Raw genomic sequence first — 14,854 nt, 5'->3', positions numbered from 1 at the left:
TGGCGACCATGGCCATTGCTGCTATAAACATTGGGGTACAGATGGCCCCTCTTTTCACTACATCTGTATCTTTGGGGTAAATACCCAGGAGTGCAATGGCAGGGTCATAGGGAAGTTCTATTTTTAATTTCTTGAGGAATCTCCACACTGTTCTCCAAAGAGGCTGCACCAACTTGCATTCCCACCAACAGTGTAAGAGGGTTCCCCTTTTTCCACATCCCCTCCAACACATGTTGTTTCCTGTCTTGCTAATTTTGGCCATTCTAACTGATGTAAGGTGGTATCTTAATGTGGTTTTAATTTGAATCTCCCTGATGGCTAGTGATGATGAACATTTTTTCAAGTGTCTGATAGCCATTTATATGTCTTCATTGGAGAAACGTCTGTCCATATATTCTGCCCATTTTTTGATATGATTGTCTGTTTTGTGTATGTTGAGTTTGAGGAGTTCATTATAGATCCTGGATTTATATATTAAATAATATGTATGATAATTGTATTATGTATTTCATTCTGTGTCATATAAATATATCTTACACTTTTGGGATACCTGGGTGCTAAGTCGATTTAGCTTCTGTCTTTGGCGCAAGTCATGATCTCAGGGTCCTGGAACTGAGCTCTACACTCAGCAGGGAGTCTGCATGTCCCTCCCCCTAGTTTCCCCTCTCCCTGCTCACACTTGCATGCATGCTCTCTCTCTCTCTCAAATAAATAAATAAACTTTTAAATATCCATATGTTACATTTTACATAAAGACTGGCACGAAACCAGTCTTTTTTTTCCTTTATTGTTTTCAGTATTTTTAATTTTTTTCTGCCATCAGTGGGTTTTACCCTTATAATTAGGAAGAAAAGTTTAAACTTCAAAAAATGAATACTTAGGCCATTAAGTTAAAGAGCCAACAGGCTTACCTTTTTCCCTCTTCTCTTTATTTTCTATTCTCCTGATGATAAAAATGAGACAGAAGGACTGTGGGAGTGCAGCCTAGACCTTTCCTTACCTTGGAAAACCCACCCTCTGGGGATCAGCAGAGTCTGGCATGCTGTCTGCACAGAGCTTTTGCAGGGAGCGGGGACGGGGATGATAAATCAGGAGGCAAATGTGAAACAGGCACAGTGGCCAAAATCAGGCTGTTTCACCAGAAATGGAGCTTGGAAACCTGCCATGGCTGGGATCAGGTCCTTGCCAGCCACCATCTCCGTGGGCGCTGTCAGCCCCTCCAGGAGCGAGCAGTTCTCACAGGCAGGCTGTCCCTTCGTCAGTGGCCATAATGGAGGCAGCTGCACCCTGGCCTTGGCAGCTGGCCGGAGACTAACTACAGTGGTCTGGGGAGCTTCTGGAGCACAGTTAGTCACTTCTCCCTCTCTCCTCAGAACAAAACTACAAGGTCAAAGTGGGAGAAGCAGACAAGGAACCTGACCATCACCTCCTGTCTCTTCAGAATGAGGGCAAGCCAGTGCATCCTTTCAGACAGACTGTTGGCCAGCTGGCTGTCCCGCCTCTGCTTTCTCTCCATCTCCTTCCTTGTTCACTTTCTCTTTCAGCCTTTGGCAAACCTCTGTCTTCTTCCAAATTTTACCTTCCTTACCTGACCTTGGAATTTACTTAGACCACACTGCTGCTTCTAATGAATCAGGGTAAGTTACAGAAGAAGAGAGTCAAAGTGGGTTTTGAAGAAAGGGAAGGCATTTACACATACTATTGAGCAGATACATAATTTCAGAATTGTTAAGCAAAAAGCCCGGGTTAGCCTCCATTGAACTTGGCTTGTTGAAGGTATTGCCAAAAATGTCCAAAGAAAGCATTACATAGCAGGAGTAGGATCAGAACCATGGACCTGACAGCCTGTATCCGATGGCTGGGATGGAGCTGACCAGATGAGGCCAGGAAGGGGCTCAGGGAAGACATTCTTCCAGGTTGAACACAAGTGATTTAAGAAGGTAACTGTTCAAGTCCAGAGAAAGTGGAAGAAAGACACTGGCAGGTTTCTGAGAGTCTGATACGTACAGAGTTCAGTCAGTATCAGAGATATCGGAGCTAGAAGGCTGACTCCAGACACACAAGGCAGATTTGTGAGGAAAGAGGGTTGGGAACAGCTGATCCAGGACATACCAAGACGAGAAGACCCAAGAGGACAAGCAGAGGCTCTGGCCATGAGGAAAGTCAAATAGAGAAGGGATCCGAAAAGATTCTAGGAAAAGAAAAGAGGAACAAAGTGGCTAATAGGGCAGAAGAATCAGAATAATATCAAAGAGAGAAAGGAAACTGCACTTTTGTTTTCTTCTCCATAATAGGAGTCTGAGGTATGAGGAGAAAGTTTAAAAAGAAACCAAAGAGCAGTGCAACTGTATCACAGACAGGAGAACCTCCCCATCTCTGAAAATATCTTGGGAAAGTCCCATAACTTGAGCTCTGGAGACGATAACTCAATTCTCCTTACCTTCTCATCTCTCAGCCACATGGGTAGAGGGAAAATTTGTGTAGACAGAAATTTGATGGGCACAGAGGTCCTATGGCTTCCACATGAAATTACCAATGGTATTTGCTCTGTTTTCTTTCTGAATCTTAAGTTTTGGTTCAGACAGTTCTGTTAAAATCCCTGTTGTACACTTCAGATATTACAGTAATGTTGAGCAGTGGGAGAGTGGCAGGGTTGGGGTAGGACAACAATTTCTTCAGTTTCTTCAATTTATGCAACTTCTTTTCTGGTGGGAATATTTAAACCAGTGACTCATGGACGAAAGCATTATGCAAGAATTTAATTTCTTCACAGGAATGAAACGAAAGGAGTGAGTTGGCTCTAATTATACAGGAAGTGTCAAAGGGCATTTAAGAATCCTCATAGAGCTGCAGGATATGAATATTTGGAAGAGTAAGAATTAAATATTCAAGCTATATCAACTACACATAATTATTTTTTGAACACCTGTTATATGCTAGAACTACATTAGGTGCCAGTCATACAAAACTGAATAAAATGTGTCCTACATTGATGGCACTCAGGGTTAGTGGAAAAGACAAGCTTGTAAAAGCAAAGAATTAAATGCCATATATTGCGACAGGTTCTCTTTAAAGTTAAGAGTGTAAGGTAGCACAAAGGAAGGGATCCTCTACCTGCTTACTATATCTTTCACAGCAATAAAAAATTGAGTAGAATTTCAAAGAGGAAAATACATTGAAGAGTTTTGACATGTTAACATTGAGATATTTCTGACTTTTTACATCAGTCTAATGAATAAATTCCACTGTACTGTCCTATTCAATTTATTTATGATTCCTGTGGCAGAAAGTAAATGTACGTATTTTTTTCTTTGTAGCCACAGAAATGTTTATCAGTTTGTAAATGATATAATGGTTTTCTGTGTTTTAAAAAGATGTCTTGGAATTTATCCTGCAACCTATCATTTCCCCACTTATACCCTCACCTCTAGGGGCTTGCAAGAAATATTCTTTGAAATGTTTTACTTTCTATCCATTTAAAAACTATCATTGTTTATTCATGATGTTTTGTCCCTTACGCAGCTGAGTTGCTTGAAGCAAGAGAAGGATAAATGTTCTAACCCATGTATCAGGTAGAGTTTGAACTTCAGTGTATACCCAATGCTCTGTGTTTAACAGAATGGCTTCTCAGCAATCATCACCTCTTGCCAGAGTTTTTAAATAAATGAGTGACTTACTTTCCTGTAATTAAGTCCCTCTGGTTGCTTTGAATAATTCTCTAAAGCTTTCTTCTTTCTTCTGCTTTTTCCTTCATAAACATTTTAGAAGAAAATGCCATGAATAAATATAAACACATGACTTTCACTGTTGATAATACTCATTACAAACTTTACAAAAATGGTGATTTCTCTGTGTAAAATCCACAATGATTTATAAATTCTTATAATTTAGCCCACTCTATCTCTGTTTAAAAAAAACTCATTAGTCTAAATAGCCCTTTAATCTAAGAATTATATGAATATTTTAAACTGCTTTATCTCATAATGGTAGTAGAAATCTAAGTATTATATCAACCTGCCCATTATTATAAAGTAATATGAAAGCTTATATATAATATAAAACACAGATTCAGGTTTATCAAAAAGTTACACTGGTCAGTAAGGGGTTGCAAAGTGCCAAGGCAGAAAGGTGTCAGTCAGGGTCCGCATATCCCACATGCAGTACCTGAGCTGTTACGATCTGACAGAGAGGACATAAGATGACCACTGAAATGGAAATTCTCTAATGGCATCTGCAAACATTAAATGCATGGACAATCACAATAGCAAAATGGTCCATGTAGTGATTAGATTTTCTTCTACAACCCACAGTTTTCTTATGGGCTGGACTGAAGAATGTTTGCACTCACACATCAAGAATCTGAGACAAGCAACAAAGGTGAAAAAACTGAAAAGGAAAGGAGTTTTTCAGAAGAAGGTGAGGAAATAAAACTCTTTAATTAAGGAATTTTCAAGGCAATATAGCAGGTAATAATTATAACTGCTGGCATAATATATTATCATCTTAAGAATATTAGGCATATCTCTGGTGCTGTTCCAAATACTAGGTAGTTCTTTTCTTCAAAAAAGGCAACAGCCAACATAAGTTCTATGACTTGTTAGAAGTGTCTGGTTATCATTTATTACAACATTTTTTAAAATTAATTTTTATTAGGATGGATCTCAGTCCACAAGCTGAGGTGTGCAGGAAATACGGTATCATGATTTTATGATATAATAATTTAATTTCTACGGAGCATGTTCCGTATCCTCACACAAAAGCTACTGGAGGATAGCTCCATGAAAAGAACAGATGTGCATTGTTGTATACAAACATGCAAGAGGAAGTCCTTTTTTTTTTTTTTTTGACACAGAGAGAGAGATCACGGGCAGGCAGAGAGGCAGGCAGAGAGGGGGGAAGAAAGCTCCCCACTGAGCAGAGAGCCTGATGCAGGGCTCAATCCCAGGACCCTGAGATCATGACCTGAGCTGAAGGCAGAGGCTTAACCCACTAGGCACCCAGGTGCCCCAGGAGGAAGTCCTTATATAAATTTAAATAGAGTAGGTAGAGTGGAGGAGGTTATTATTTTCAAACTGATCCTTGAAGGATAAAGAGAAGGGAGGGAGAAGGTTCCATACTGGAGGAAGCAGGAACACAGAAACAGAGGTTAAAAGATTAAAGTCTCAACAGGAGATGGTGATAAACTGGACATTATTGCATCATAGGCCGGGCAGAGGGAAGAGTGTGGTGCCATCTTTAAGTTGATGACCAGGCCTCACTTCATTGTTGCAGTGTTTAAGAGTTCAACTGAGGTCATCTCTCTCTAGGGTTAGAGAGTCATTTTACTGTGATACTTAAACTTTTGGTTTCTGAAAAAGACCAGTTGTGTTGTTTATAGTCCAAATGATCCCTAGTTGCTTTATGCAAACATTCCCCCCGCCCCCCGGTGTTTTCATTCCCATAAATCTTTCAAGAACTTAGTTTAATTTAATATTTTAAAATTGTCCTTTAATTGGCTACTGGGAGCCCTTTTAAGCTGGCTCTTTAATTCCCTTGAAAGAATTGCATCATTTTTTATGGAATTCCTTACTTTTGAGCACAAGATTTTCTAGGCTTTTCTTTTCCCTTGCCTGTTCCAGTCCTAAAATAAATTGTAGTTAGTGGGAGCTGGTATTCAAAATCTAGACATGATTGTTTTTACTGGAGTGCCCTTGCTTTTAGGCCTTTTCAGCTGACCTAGTGATGGAAACAAATTAAATATAATTACTATAACATAATACAGTATAACAATTTTAATCTAACATCAAAGGGTTGTTCTCCAATTTTCTTCTTTCCATGCTTATATTTCCTCCCACAGTGAGAACTATAGCACCAAAAGACAAGAGAATTAGAGACCAATATTCCTAATGAATATAAATGCAAAAATTCTCAAAATATCAGCAAACTGAATTCAATAGCACATTGGAAGGATCATACACCCAAATCAAATGGGAGATAACTCTGGTGTACAAGGAAGTTTCAATATATTGAAACTTTATATATATATATGGAATATATATATATATATGGAATATATATATATATTCCATATATATATATTGATGCAAATCAATAAAAGTGATATACTACCTTAACAGAATGGAAGACAAAAATCATATGATCATCTCAATCAATGTAGAAAAGGTACTTGACAAAATAAAACGTCCTTGCTTGAGAAAACGGTTCAAAAAATTATGTATAGAAAGAATAGGCCTAAATAAAATAAAGGCCATATACGACAAATCCACAGCTAATATCATACCCACTGGTGAAAACTAAGACCTTTTCTTCTAAGATCAGGAACATGACAAGGATGCCCACTCTTCCCACTCTTATTCCACATAGTACTAGAAGTCCTAGCCAGAGCAATCAGGCAAGAAAAAAGACAAAAGAGTCATCCAAATTGGAAAGGAAAAAGTAAAACTGTCTTTGCAGGTGACATGATTTTATGTACAGAAAATCCTAAAGATTCCACCAAAAAGGAAAAAAATACCCATTATTAGACTAAATTATAAGTTCAGTAAAATTACAAAATCTACATATAGAAATAAGTTTTGTTGCTATATACAAATATCAAAACACCTGAAAAGTGTATCATTTATAATAGCTTCAAAAGCAGTAAAATACTTAGAACTAAATTTTATCAAGGAGGCAATAGATCTGTACATGAAAAAGTACTTTGATGAAAGACATTGAAGAAGATGCCAACAAATGGAAAGATATCTGTGAAAGCTGGACTCACCCTAAATGAGAGTACATGGGGTTTTCCGAGAATAGAATGTAGAGTAAGAAGGTGTCCAGGGCTAAACCTTGGGAATAAAAGCGGAGAAAAAGGAAATAAAAGATTATTTGGGATGATAAGAGGTAAACTGGAAGTGTGACACATGAAATCAACTAGAGAGAGAAGAAGGAGAAAGTGGGTAAAGATGGTTCTGGAATGAGAAAAGGAACAGCTGATCTCCTTCCTGCCCTCACACGTCCACACCTTTTTCTATGGGGCTCCAAACCGGGCTTACGCACAGCCGCGTATCCGATGAAGCCCTACTGCAAATGCCTAGTTTCCTGCTTCTCTATCCCTGAATAGAAAATAAACATGATGAAAAAGATCCCCCAAATGCTGGCATTCTTCCCAGGGAAACAACCATCACCACAAAAACTTTTTTCCAAAGAAAAAAAAATTCCTGTATTAACCAGAAATAAATTCTTATTCATGTAGCTACTGGCTACTTTCAGCTCTTGGAAAAGTCTAATTGCAAAATAAAATTATTTTTGGCTAAAATGAGCCAAATGGACTATACCAGATAAAATCTCTCTTACCATCTCCCTACCTGTGGCAATATGTTTAACATTTTCCCCCAAACAGAGATGAAGTAGATATTGTGACTGGTAAGCAATTTGGGTGACAATGTTAAAGTGAAGTGAGTTTCTTTTATGATTTCACAATTAGGAATGCTGAAGTGTTTGTATTCTGCCTTGACCTTTTTTTTCCTGTGGACAGCCCCTAGGAATAATAAATAAGTAGAAATCACAGTGCCACTTTATTTGCTTAAATCACCATCCAATGCCTTAACCTAAGGCCTCTTTGGTAAAGTATCTTGGAGCAGGTAATTCTAACTTGAGGCTAAGTGGGGAGCCATCCATTTCCCCATTTCATATAAATCTTAGAACCAGCAATCTCAGGTATGTCTGGAGGCAGAGAGAAGGAAAGATGGTTCTGCTGACCCCCTTGGCAGATAGAAGACTAAAGGTTGAAAGTGGGGAATGGGGACGAAAAAGTAACAAAAGACCAGCTAGAGTTGCTTTGAAGAGGCAGGTCTGACTAAATATACTCCCACAGGAACAAAGGGAGTGCCAAGGAGCAAGGTGATGTCTGAGTTTCTTTCTTTCTTAAGATAGATTTATTTATTTATTTATTTATTTCGTAAAGATCTTATTTATTTATTTGACAGAGATCACAAGTAGGCAGAGAGACAGGCAGAGAGAGAGGAGAAAGCAGGCTCCCTGCTGAGCAGAGAGCCCCATACGGGGCTTGATCCCAAGACCCTGGGATCATGACCTGAGCTGAAGGCAGAGGCTTTAACCCACTGAGCCACCCAGGCGCCCCAAGATTTATTTAGTTGAGAGTGAGAGTGCCTGTGAGCATAGCGGGGAAGGGCAAAGGGAGAACAGGTCTTAAGTAGATTCCACACTGAGCAGGGAGCCTGACATAGGGCTCAATCTCAAGACCCTGAGCTCACAACCTGAGCTGAGACCAAGAGTTGGATGCTTCACCAACTGTGCCGCCCAGGTGTCCCTGAGTTTGTCTTCTAGGTAGAACAATTCACCCTACTAGCAGAGCTTGGCCTGGTGAGTATCAGGGGCTCAGGAGAGGTAGTGTAAGATGAGCAGCTCATCCTCTTGGAAGAAAGCCAAAAAAGGACTCAGCTAAAGCTGGTTTGCCATGCAGTAAAGACCAGTAATACTGCCCTCTCCTACCGTAGCAATGTACTTTTCCTATCAACAAGTCTTTTTGCCATTTAGGAAAAAAAAAAAAAAATTGCTCTTACGACAAGTTGGAGAGATCTATGGGAAATCAGAGGCATTATCTTCACAAATGCAGAGATTTTCTTTTAGTCTCACATGATGTGGGTGTCTCTGTTTTAATAAAAGTATTATGTGTTTTAATACATATTTTAATACACAATATTATGTATTTTAATACTTTAATTAAAATAGAGACACCCATCACTTGTTAGATATGTAACTGGTTTTTAGGATCCTACCCTACAAAATATCTATGACTAATGTCAAATTGGAGGGGTATCAAAATGATAATACACTGTGCTCAGTGTTCTTCCACATTTTAATCCAGAGTGATCTGAATGAACACTTACAGGTGAGTAACTTTGCAAAGAATGTCGCCCTTAAGGAGCATGCTCAGTACTTCAGAAGGTAAATGTAACACTAAAATGACTGAAGAACTGAAGAACAGTAGAAGTTCATGTAAGATAAACTGAAGAACAGTAGAAGTTCACGTAAGATAATTGCTACATAATACACCTGAGAAAAGCATCTTTTTATAAGTTTTTATAGGCAAATGTTCAACAAAGTATGGGTTTGACAGGGAAACAGGACACAGTGGGTGACAAGCTTGCTCTCTGAGTCTGCGATGAAGCTCTGTCTACAGTATAAAAAACAAGCATGAGATTGCATGTATCGAAACAATTTCATAAGATAGCCCAGCCATTGTCTCAGGGAAAAATCAGTAAGAACACTATCGGCATATGTGTGAGAAGCCAGTAAGGGTTGTAGAGGATACAGAAAAGAACTGAAAAGGTTCTTTAATTGAATATTATACCTGAAAGAGATATTGGAAGAACAAAGTATATTCTGTTTGCAAAAAATAAAACTGAGGAGAAATAGTCATCTAGTAGAAAAAGAGCTGTCAGACAATAATGGTCAATAAGTAGTACTATTGCCCTACAGTTGAAAAAAAAAAAAGAAAATTGCTTTAAACTACAACATGAGATTTATACTGACCTTCCTACTCAGCCAAACTTAAAAAAAAATTCATTCTATTCATAAGGTGCAATTAGCTCTTTGATTCATATATATGTGTGTACATATATGTATATATATTATATATGTATTTTATATATGTATATAAATGTGTGTATGTAATATATGCCAAATGTACATATTGTGCTAAATGCATGCCATGGTCATATTTTCAAGTTTGTCTATTTCTTAGTCCAAGTCCTGTCATAGGTGTTTAACACAAACTACTTGCAACTAAGCCTTTAATATGGTCTTTGGTTATTGTAATAAACAATAAAGATTTTCCTGTCGTGTATTTGGTGAACATTGGTTAGGTAGGGATTCTCATTCCCCAAAGCAATTCATTATGTTTTTAGCTTAAGAAACTTCAGGCTTCCTTGGATATTGATTTACAGAAAGAAGCCAAATAGAAAATTAGCTCCCATGTGAATGTGTCTGCTTTTATGATAAAGTACTTTGGGTAGGTATTATCATTCTGTAAAGTGGTTGTAGTCTATTATGCAAATTAATCCTTCAGGATCTAAATTACACCAAAGTATAACAGTATAGCATCCTTGTATGCTATAGACATTATTTTTTATTTACAATGTATGTATTACAACCATAATGTAACTAATTTACAAAGTTATATATTTTGCCAATTTAAACGCTTTTTAAAGATGTGTCTGTATAAGAATCCTTAAACAATACATGAACTATTTCAGGGTGGTCTTCCAAGTGATCTTGAAGAAGGGAAAAGATTCTTATGTCTGCGATAGAGCTTAAGAAAAGATAGCACGCTCTGGTGGGAAGAAGGAATGTAGAACGTTCTGTTCAGTTCTATGCTTAGTCTGTTATTATTACAAATGCATTAGGTGAAGCACATGCTGATACAATAAAACAGACAGATCATGGGTAGATTAAATAGAGAAATACCTTAGACATCTGCCTCTTCATCTCCTTATTTCACTGACAAGTATGGAAGAGAGGTCCAAAGGGTTCAGATTTCTGGTTAATGCTTAATTCAGGCTAACCTTTAAAATTTCTTACTCATACTTGTAATACATAGTGTTATAAAAGATATTTAATGACACTAGAAAATAGACACATACCAACTTCTTTTGTAACTCTGCATCTTTAACCAGGGTAGGATAATTTCTTTTAACTAGTAAGGCAGTGTTAGTCTTAAGATTTCTTACCAAATTTCAATGTAGAGAGCAGGTTGCCTTTGGAAATCTACAATGAAATTCTAACAGTTTTAACTTACTAACTACTATGAATCTCTGCTATAAAACCATCCATGCAAGGAACATGGTTCATTTATCTGCAGTGTTATCAACACTGGCCTTAAATTAAATCTTCATACAATTTAACAACCTACAAATACAGCAGCCATGATTTATTTATGATGCATATGACATAATCATAAAAACATCAGGTCACCAGAGCCAGCATTTTGTATCTTTGTAATTCTTTAAATTATTTTTTATTTGTCACTTATAAAAAGTCAAAATAATTTTACATGATATCAGTATGCATAGAATACAGAGCATCTAACAGTTAAAGTTTTCCAAAATATTGTTTGTAACTAACAGTAATTTATTAAGTAATAAGACAGAGAGCTTGTTAATGCAAGAAGACAAAGGCGTACACGGTAGGAATGTGTACGGGGTAGGGATTCCAAGATTTCAATGGTCACGCGGTAGGGGGCAGGTGTTAGCTGGGAGCATAAGCTTGATTGCTGTCAATGAAAAACCTGCCTAAGAAGGCAAGAAGACCCAATGAATAGAGCTCTGGTGGATAGAAAGCTCACTAGTTGGCAGGTTGAAAAAATTGGGGATATGAAAAAAGCCCAGTCATGCTTTATCAAGAGTAACATCTCTACTTAGTTAACAACAAGACCCAGCTGAAGGTTATGGGAGTATCCAGTATGCCTCATGAAAGAGCCAGTAGTGTGCTCCATGCACACAAAGACAGACAACAATTAAGGCCTTAGAAGTTGAGCATCAGTAGAGCCCCAGGCAGTGCTGAGTTTTGGCCTTGCTCTTTCTCCGAAAGCTCCTTCTTATAGCTGTGCGTGTGATTGTGCAAGAACACCATGCACTATGCAACCTAGAGGCAGCAGCTCTGCATTAAACAATCCCTCAACAATAATACCTAGTGTAAACTGTAATCTTTTTGGATTACACAGAGTTAAATAAAATGGAAAAGCATGATTAGCTTGTTCTAAGCAGATGGTGGCTCAAGAGTTGAGGGTAGCATGTCAGGTGCAAAATAAAACAAAGTCCTTGTTGCAAACATCTGATTTGTGAAAGTAAAATTTATACTTGCTATATGCTGGAGGAATATTCATTGCCTTGCTTTTGGAGCATGTGGGAATTAACTATTTGGAAGAAGAAGATTTGGACAGAGTTCCAGTTCCTCAATTCCAGAGGAGGAAACCCCAAGATAAAAATTAAGATTAAGCAGGGAAGGACATGCAGCAGCACAAAAATATAAAATATTATTGTCTGTTGTAGCCTTTTGTACTAAATCCTCTTACCAGCTCACTTATCCCAAAGGACCATTCACCCGCCTCTCCAGATGCCCCTCTCCTTAGCAATTCACTCACACTGAATAACCACTGTGGAAAGAGAAACAAGAAGGGGCAAATACAGTTTCGGATCTGAAGGGTATCTGCAGAACCAGTGTTTCTGTGATGATAGATATGAGGAAATGGCTATAGGATACGGAAGAAAAAGAAAGAAGTCTATAGAGAAGGACAAAGAGACTTTTTTTTTTTTGGACTAGGAAATGAGAAACTGCTTCAGAGTTCCAGAGAAATGACTCTGAAGGCTGACTCAGTGCTAAGCCACCCTCAGAGCCAGCAAATTAAGAGACATTTTTACTTTTAATCAGTGTGTAGGACACTGTTTCTGAAAAATGTGATTCCTAGACCAGCAGTAATAGCAATCTGGAAATTTTTTAGAAATGCACATTCTTGGGCCCAATACCAGATCTACTGAGATAGAAACTCTGGGATGAAGTTGAGTAAAATGTGTGTTTAACATACCCTACAGGTAATTCTGATACACACCTGAGACTAAGAACCACTGCTTTATGGGATATGAAGGGTGTTGGTGATGAAGCATGTCTTTTTTTTTTTTTTTTAAGATTTTATTTATTTATTTATTTATTTGACACAGAGAGAGAGTAAAAGCAGGGGGAGTAGCAGGGAGAGGGAGGAGCGGGCTCCCCACTGAGCAGGGAGCCTGATGTGAGGCTCCATCCGAGGACCCTGGGATCATGACCTCAGCTGAAAGCAGATGCTTAACCGTCTGAGCAACTCAGGTACCCCAGTGATAAAGCAAGTCTTAAGTACTTCACTCTCATCTTTGGCATTTCTTCTAACCTGCTGGCCCTCTTTCTGCAAATTTTGATGTTGGTCCTTTCATGAGTTTACTAGAAAGTGCTAGCTAAAGGTATTGGAGAAGAGTCAGAACTCACATTTCATTTTAAGATGGTTCTAAATAATTTGTTGATTAACACATCAAGGAGCTGCAGTTATCCCAGGCATCATTACTAGACAACAGCCAAGTGTGAGTAATGATAACCATGCCGTGAATGTCCTGCCCTAATGGCCTAAAGATGCTATTGATTATAAGACATGTGTGAAAAGATGTTAAAAGACTAGAGATGTTGAAAGATTTTTTTTTAAAAAAAGGTTATTACAAATGATGAATTATGACAAGCCAGAAGAGCAATATGTTAATTTACAATTACAATGAACATAGTCAAAGTAATATTAATAAGAAAACAAAACAGACACTCACTGCAATAGGGATAAGATCTGGCTCTCGTGAAGAAACTAGGACATAAGTTAACCCTAGAATAACATCTGAAATCAGGGGAGACTGGCTCCCTTAACTATAGATCCTGAGGCCTGAATGAGGCAAGTCCATGCATGGGAGGTTTGTGGTCTGATGGTGGGAATTAGAAAGATCCATTCATGTCTGTGTACAAGCAGGGAAGGGACAAAAACCCCAGATCTGGGAGTGTTGGGTATGGGATGCCACTAAGGATGAAGGTCATCCAGAGGCACCATAAAGTAGTATTACTTCCTTCACAATTCTTCCTTCAGGTTGCTCCATCCATCTCCACCTAGGCCCGGATAAATGAGAGCTGTGTGGGTAATATATTTTATCCTTCTTGTATGAGATTTATATACCTCAACTGGGATTATGGGCCAATTGCATATACTGGGAGTAAAGAAAATGTCTTAGTCTGTTTGGGTTGTTATAACAAAGTACCATAAACTGGGTAGCCTGTACACAACAGAAATTTATTTCTCAGTTTGAGAGACTAGAAGTCCGAGACCACAGTGACATAATGGTTGGGTTCTGATAAGGGCTCTCTTCTTGCCTTACAGACTGCTCACTTCTCAATGAGTTCCCACATACTAGAAAGAAGGCTGGCTAGCTCTATGGTATCTTATAGGGGCACAAATCCCCTTCATGAAGGCTCTACCATCATGACATAGTTACCTCCCCAAAGTCCACTTTCAAATACTATACCTACACTGCAGATTAGGTTTCAACGTGGGAATTTGGGAGAGACACAAACATTCAATCCGTTGCAGAGAACAATGCTTTGGAATATATATATTTTTAAATTAAAAATGGGGGTCAAGAAAGTATCAACTAAAAACAAGTTTTAATCTCTGATCTTTAGTTCTTACTAAAGCTATCTTTCCTATGTATATTGGCTTCACTTTAGAAGATCAGTATTTGGGGCGCCTGGGTGGCTCAATGGGTTGAGCCGCTGCCTTTGGCTCAGGTCATGATCTCAGGGTCCTGGGATTGAGTCCCGCATCGGGCTCTCTGCTCAGCAGGGGCCTGCTTCCTTCCCTTCCCCTCTCTCTGCCTGCCTCTCTGCCTACTGTGATCTCTCTCTGTCAAATAAATAAATAAAATCTTTAAAAAAAAAAAAAAAAGAAGATCAGTATTTGCCCCTCTATCCTTTCATGTGTCATAGGACCAGGGCATGCAGGAGCTAATTTTCTACTTGGCAACACATAGAAGTTTTTGAGACAGGTTTATAACAAATTCACATCACCTTCTCATTGTTAGCTTCTAAAGTAGCCTAAAATTTTTGAACTTGAAGGTCACACTCAACTCCATGAAAATTCAGTCTTTTATATTCCAGCTAACCCTGCATATTAAAATAGTCATGATATTGCTTATGAGCACTTTGAGGAGAATTTTAGAATAATTTTATTAAATACCATTGACCCTTGAACAACATAGATTTGAACTGTGTGGTTCCACTTATACACAGATTT

The sequence above is a fragment of the Mustela lutreola genome, chromosome 13 (assembly GCF_030435805.1).
Source record: "Mustela lutreola isolate mMusLut2 chromosome 13, mMusLut2.pri, whole genome shotgun sequence".
NCBI classification, from domain to species: domain Eukaryota; kingdom Metazoa; phylum Chordata; class Mammalia; order Carnivora; family Mustelidae; genus Mustela; species Mustela lutreola.
This window is presented reverse-complemented; position numbering follows the sequence as displayed.